Here is a 7,618-nt window from a genome sequence, read left to right as displayed (position 1 = left end):
CCTGAGGGGCTGCGGCTGTGGGTGGCCCTTGCTGGGTGAGAACACCGAGAAGAGCAGCAGAAAATGATTTCCATAGTGACGTGGGGCTCCCACCATGCCTGGAATGGGGCTTGATAGCAATGCTAGTTGCAGGGCAGTGGCCTGGGGTGTCATAGAGTAGAATAGAATCATAGAATCATTTCAGTTGGAAGAGACGCTCAGGATCAGCGAGTCCAACCATAACCTAACTGTGGCACTAAACCATGTCCCTAAGAACCTCGTCTAAACACCTTTTAAACACCTCCAGGGATGGTGGCTCCACCACTTCCCTGGGCAGCCTGTTCCAATGCCTGGCAACCCCTTCTGGGAAGAAATGTTTCCTAATATCCAATCTAAACCTCCCCTGGTGCAACTTGAGGCCATTTCTTCTTGTCCTATCACTTGCTACTTGGGAAAAGAGACCAACCCCCTCCATGCTACAACCTCCTTTCAGGCAGTTGCAGACAGCGATAAGGTCTCCCCTCAGCCTCCTGTTCTCCAGGCTGAACACCCCAGTTCCCTCAGCTGCCCCTCATCAGACTTGTGCTCCAGGCCCCTCACCAGCTTCATTGCCCTGAGCCTTTACCCATCACGGCCTCCATGCTGGCGGTTGGGCACTGTCCACCCCAAACAGCACCTAGCTGGATACCTTCCCCTCCAATGTGGGCCCAAACTGGGACAGGACAAGTGTTTGCCCATGCCGCAAGCCAAAGCTGTCCTGGAGCAGCGTCCCGGGGCAGAGCCAGGGTCGGGACTGTGGCACTCCGTGCTTGAGCTGGGCCAGCGGTCCCATGTATGTATAGCACAAGGACTTCTGAAAGCATGTGTTTGCTTTCTGGAATAAACAAGGGAATATTTGGCCCCAAGAATGTCATTAATGTTGGGGGGGGGAGGGGTGAGGAAAGGTTTAAACACTTGTTCCTGAAACTTCAGTGTATTTTCTGGCTCTCCAGCTGTGATACAGTCCTTACGTGCGTGAAGAAGCAGCAGCAAGAGCTGAGCATTGACCACAGTACAGACATCCGTGTAACTGGCCTTTGAAAGAGGGAAAGAGGTAGCAGTGCCCTACGAAGATTGTATCATGGTGTTTCTCATTGGTCTTACCTCATTTCATGTGGATGAATGCAAGGGAAAGGTGCTGGAAGATTGACGGGAACACAAGCAGACTTCTCAAGAAGGCAGTTGTAAAATAACTTGCAAAGTGTCCTAACTGGACAGCAGAATTGTGTTGTGCAGGGTGTATTTTCCCATTTGAAAAACTGGGGATCAGTGTAGGAACCCACCAAATGGGATAGTTTCCAGATCTCTCTTTTTTCCTCTAAGGAGTTTTCTAGATAAATAGTAATGGCTCCTTGCCCAAGGCAGAGTTGGAATTCATGTTGCCCCGTGCAAAGAAAACGTGAGGAGCCTGAGGCAACCTTCTCTTACTCACTGTAGGTAGGGAAAGGGAGGATGGTTTGAAACGTGCCACGGGAGTAACAGGAAAACAAGCTGGAGCAGGCATTAGAGGCAGCGGTGCTGGGTAGGAAGGGAAACGAGCTCAATGCACAGAAAACATGCACTTTCTCAGAGCAATTCAGCTTCTCACGTTACAGTAATACATATGTTCCTACCCCACCTTAAATCGTCCTTTCCAGGCAGAAGCCAGGGTGAGGACATTGCTTTAGAAAACAGAATGGAATCACAAAAGCTGGCTGAAGATTCCCACCTTCTGTCCCCAAATACAGGGACATCACTTCCAGGAATACCAGACAGCTGCACTGCCCTCTTCCCAGTGCTCGGTTCTCCTTAATGTACTTCCTCAACAAGCAGCTTGAGTCTAAAGGAGCCTCATTTATATGAAAGAGACTTTGTTGGTTGCTGACTTGCAATGGGCCATGTGACATAGGCCTGGAGCAAATCAGTAAATTCAGAAGCCAGGCTAATGCATGAAGAGAGAATTTTCTCTTGAGAAGGCAAGGGTGGGGCAGAGGACATGGTAATTACATGTTCTTCACTGAGTGCTTGCTTTTCTTCTTTTACCCAAAGTAGCTTTGGAGAAAGCTTTCCTATTTGTGTACCTCTTATTTGCACTGCCTTTCTCACCCCCCAGTAATATTTACATTATGAAGGTTTTTCAGTTTTTCAAGGGAATTCGACGGCAGTGGGAGGACAACAGAATCCCTAGTTGGTTGATGATGATCTGGGACCCTCTTCTGGAAGCCCTGAAGAGTGAACTGCAGTTGTCAGAGGCCAAAGCTCGATGCAGAGTGGCACCACCAAGTCACACATTCCAAGGGGCGACACTGTCCTCTTTCTCCTTCTCCTCTAAAGTCTTCAGCTTTACTACCTCCGAGAAGATCTGGAGAGGAGGACTTGGAAACTGAATGCAGAGTCCATACTAACAAGGGTGCCCTTGCTTCTCATGGGCCTAAAGTTGTTATAATCACAGAGCCCTAAGTCATCATTTGGCACCACCTGCTTTGCCTCAGGTAGCAATGAAATAGTGTGGCTAAACACTGTAATAGTGTGAGTACTCCCCCTTGCCCCCTGCCAAGATCCGCTGGTTTAGAAACACTGGCCGACTCAGCTCTACCTGTAAGACCTTGGTAAACCGTGGTCCGTGGAGGTGGGGGAGGTAAGGAGACTGCCAGAAGAAAAGCTACGATGCATCCTGATAGCAAAGTAGACAGGCCAGATATATGTTGCACAATGCCGAAGAAAAATGGAACAGAAACCCACCTCCTCGGCAATAAGCAGCAGACTCAAAGGCCCTCGGTGTTTGGATGTGATTTTCCCATAGACATGTTTTTACAGCCGTGGTTAATGTGTGACTAATCCTTACTGTGGAGTAACCACACAACCACTCCTCGCAACCGTGCAGGCACACATAGCTGCGCTTCAGCAGCAGGGGTTTTGTTTGGAAGTAGAAATGCTAACATCCGAAAAGAATAGTTAAAACCAACAACACCTTTGAACAGGGCTCTAACAATTTACGCCGTGCCCAAGAAACTTGCAGCTAGGCTCCAGTTTACATATATAACAAAAAAGACAAACCACCTCTCAAGAACAATAAACAGTTCAAAGGCTTCTGTTTTCAGGCAGCTGCTATCAAACATTAACAGCAGTATTTGAGCAGGAAGAGCAGACTCAACCAACATTTTCAAGAGTATATGCCAACCGTCTTTTCCTCCAGTAGTTCATTAATAGCAATAATAATAAAGCCACATTTCTAACCTGCATAAAAGGCAGGTAACATAGCTCCGAAACAACCATATTTTCCCCTGTGCCACCCTGAGAACAATAAAACTCCAAGAAGACCTTGACCCATTGCTCTGGGTCAAGACTGAACACTCAACTGCTACTTTAAGTTATTCATAAAGTCAACTTGAGGCCTGGATGTACTGAATGAGAAAGGACTGATTCCTCCATTGGCAGGGCTGTGTGCTGCATGTAGCTGCATGTACAGTCCTGCCTGCTCCACGTGAGTCCCTGAAGGGCTGGCCAGACCCTGGTAACCACTCGGAGCTGGGCTGTGAGGGCCTCTGACCAGAGAGGAGGGGTTATTAAGATGATTTCTGACTGTCAGCAAAGGTAGCTTTTCAGATATCCTCCAGGTATGGATGGATAAGCAATTAGATGGGCCCTCCGCTCACTTGATTGTGATACATGCTAGCTTTCTGTTTTTATGCACTCTCCACTTTATTTTGACGGCTTCTAGCCTGTGGGGGTTTTTTTTTTGAAAATACAATAATGTTGTTTTATGGCCTTTTGAAATTATTTCACCCTTAATCCCTGTTGGTTTGATTTTGTTCTGCACAGGGAATATCTTAAGTTTTAACACTTTTAATCTTTCATCAGCTAAGGCTTTGCATGAGGGAGTCTGGATGTGTCTGTTAGAATAACAAAAAAACCCCTTTATGATTCCTTTAAGTCACACATTGGCTGGTCTCACGCAGCGGGGAGCGACATCCAGCACACCGCCTCAGCAGGGCAGGAGCAGGTTTGTGAACAGCACGTGCTCACACATAAGGAGCCACAGCAGCCCCAAGCATCTCCCAGAGGAGCAGCCCCCTGCTCTCAGCACCCGCTAATTCCCAATCTGATGGGAGTCGGGAGCCGCTGCTTTGCAGAGAAGAAAGGTAACATCAGCATCATAGCTTGTTCAGAAGCTGCATTTCTCAGCTGCTGCTGAGTTTCTGCTGGCACTCAACCCCTCTCCTTTCAGAAATGTAATCAGTTTTGCCACCCTACGAAAACAGCTAGCCAGTCACCTAAGACGGGAGGTCCCAGGCTTTTTTTTAGAGAGAGAAATGCGCTGGTGGCATTAGCAGAAGTTTTGTCCATGCTGCCCTAGTCACTTCCTCAATGTGCCCCCCACCCCTTGGTCACCTGCAGCAGCTCTCAGCTCTGTGTGCAGAAGGAAGGATCTCACTGGCTCCTGCCTTTCACTTCCAGAGATAAGGCAGGTGGGACAGGTTTTGATGCTGTGTTTTTGGAGGTTTGGTTTCTGGTATTTTTGTGCATGCTATTTGGAAATATATTGCGTATTACAGTAGAACACATACCAGTTTGGAGACCCCTGGACTGGTGGTGCGTCTTAAGCATATAACTCTCCCCCACACAGGTTCTTGAGGGTCAGGAGTGCTTTGATGGTTGGCTCAGACAAGTAGGGGTTCATGCTCAGGACCTCCCTATACAACAAAGTGGCTTTAGTTAAACTGGAACAGCTTTGTTCTGAAATCCACTGTCTACTCAAGTGCTAATTTTTAAATATTGTCTATTTATTCTTTGCTTTATGCCATTTTGAAGTAGGATTTTCTACTTCCAAAAGCACTTCATATTTTCTGACTTTTTAAAATTTAGTGATTGCCCTTACCTAGTTGCCGTTTTGATTTCTAGTAAGCACATACACGTGTGTATGCATATAAGCACATGTACATATATACATGTGTTTGCACACACAAAGCAGAGTACATTAGTCGTAATTATGTTTTGTTATAATCTCAAAGAATGGTCCAGAAGGCTGCCCATTTGCTTTCCCCATGCTAAAGCACACTAGGGGAAGGACAGTAGTAGACTGGAGTGAATAAAATATGTGATAAATAAGAGCAGATCCTTCCCAGCATGATTTAATCCTACAGCATGTAGGTGATGGTAAGCGAAGGTCTTCTTAGTTCTTTGTGTAACAATACCCACGATGCTGAAAATTCCCCCTATTTGCTGGAAATGCCTTGGCTACTATATCCTGTATTTTTTTTTCCTGTCTTGCAGCTGCACCACACAGATAATTATTCTAAAATTGACTAATTCACCTAGCCCTTTCTTCTTCTCTCTTATTCCCAGGTCAGAGCAGAAATTCCTGCTGTTACCACCTCCAGCACCTGACCTTGTCCTATTGAAGTTGATCCTAATTGTTACTTGTCAGAACATTAAAATATTCCGCTCTTGATATTCCCAAATTCCCAACAGCAAATGTAATTTTGTGTATTCCCTTCCATTTCAGTTTAATGAAATATTTAGAAAGGTGTCCCCAAAATGCTTTTCTTCCAACTAACTCCCTGTCTTGCAAAGCCTGCTGCAGGCTCCTCCTTAGTCCATTCCTCACCACTTTGCAATTCTTCCACTAATCCCCAGCTTCCTCCATTTGATTATTCATTTTCTGTGTGGCACTGTTAAATTGGTTTACCAATTAGATTTGCTCTTGACTGAAAAACCACTATCAAAAAGGAAGAGATCCAATTACTCTGGCACAATCTGCTTTTGGTGAATCTGTTTTATATTTTATCACATGTATCAGCATCCTATCATTTAATTTTTCTAGCCATTGGATCCTTTTGTAAGATCCTGCATACTGCTGAAGCCATATCCTTTCTCCCCTCTTTCCTTAGTGCAGGCACTGCACTTCATTTTCTTCAGTAAAATTGCTGTCCTCTAATTTGACAAGCTTGTTAAAAGTGCTTTCCATCGAGCTTCCGGTTTCATAAGCTAAACACCACTCCAGAATGCCAAGTAACTATTTGGTTTTGAGCGTCGAGCTCATCTCCTGCATATTTAAAGTTTTTTGCGATTTGCTGCTACCTCAAACAGAGCAAATTTCACCCAGTACTTTTATTTCACTACTCATTTTATTTCACTTCTCATTTTCATCAATATACATACCTGTCCTGATGAAGACTCAGATAAGGCATTTATGAAATGTCTAAAAGGGCTTCTCAGTAGAGTGGCCCTCTTTTTTTTTTTCCTGTTCTCAATTACAAGATTATACAGCCTTTTAGATTTGCTTTATCTTCCTTTATAGGGTCTAATGCAACCTGACAAAGTGAGAATTGTGAGAAGTCCTCCTCCTCTCATACTTTGCCTTCCTTGACATTCAGTGAATTTACACCCTCCAGGTCATTTTTCCAGAACAAAGAAGGGGTCAGATTTTCTGCCAGCCACATTCTCTGCATCTCACTTGTGAACAAGAGCAAATGTGATAATTGCTCCCGCATGGATGAAGAAGAAAGTCAGGAAGCACAGTGAACAGCAATGTGACTCAGGAAAACCCAGGCTGCCCTGTGCCAGAAGACAGACTATCCCTCCTATAGATTATTCTCCCCTAGTACCACAAAACTTCTCTGAAGTACACACTGAGGATCAGACACTGTATTTCACTTCACATCATAGAAATTTCCCACTTTCCTCAGCAATAGTTTTTTCCCCCTCCCTGCCACCTTCAACTTCTCACATTATCACTGACTACAAAAGTAGAAGCAAAAGTCTTGGGAACCTCCAAGGAAGAGAATTCACAGCAGGTAAGACACTGCTATGTAAAACAGTCAACTCTGATCTTACACAAGTCGTTTTCACCCAGTTTAAGGGACTGGTAAAGCTGGCATACAGTTAGAAAGCACTTTGCAGCTTTGTTTAGCTATGGAAGCAAAGTCTTCTAAACTCAGTCCTTCAATCCTTTCACTTGATCTCAAAACCTTCTGATTACCAGGATTCCTCCAAATGTTTTCTGATGCGAAACACACAGTCCACACAATTTGAGCATAAGCAAGAGATTAAAAATACAGTGACTAGTTTACAGAACAAAAAACCTCAAGTTTCTTACAGCTCAAAGCCTTGTAAAAGAAAATTATTGTCTAAGCTGCAGTAAGACTCACCCAGACATGCAGCAGCTTTTGACATCCCTGTTTCATGAAGGACATCTTCTTCTACTTCTATTTTTGCTCCATCTCCTCCCACACAAGCCATAGCACCTCAGAGAACTGATGCTGTACAGCAGAATACTTGGGACAGGCCTGCTCTACTCTCCCTCTTTGGAGGTACAATCTCCAAATTTATCTTGGGAAGCACATTAACAGAAAGATGTGGAGCTGCCCCTCCTGCAGCCCTCCCTGCTCTCAGACTCCTGGAGGCAGAAGACTAGTAAGAGGGAGCTCTGTAGATTTACAACTTCTTTTTCACCTTTTTGGGGATGGTGAGATACTACGCGAGCAAGGAGAGCTCCCAAAATCAGGACAGGTGTAAAATGCTGCCGGGCTCTAACAGAGATTTCATTCACATCTCCATGACAGCCTGTTCACATCCCATATCACTCCCTGCAACCCCAACATCCAAGGCAGGGTGAGAG

This window comes from Caloenas nicobarica, chromosome 3, assembly GCF_036013445.1.
Source record: "Caloenas nicobarica isolate bCalNic1 chromosome 3, bCalNic1.hap1, whole genome shotgun sequence".
NCBI lineage: Eukaryota > Metazoa > Chordata > Aves > Columbiformes > Columbidae > Caloenas > Caloenas nicobarica.
This window is presented reverse-complemented; position numbering follows the sequence as displayed.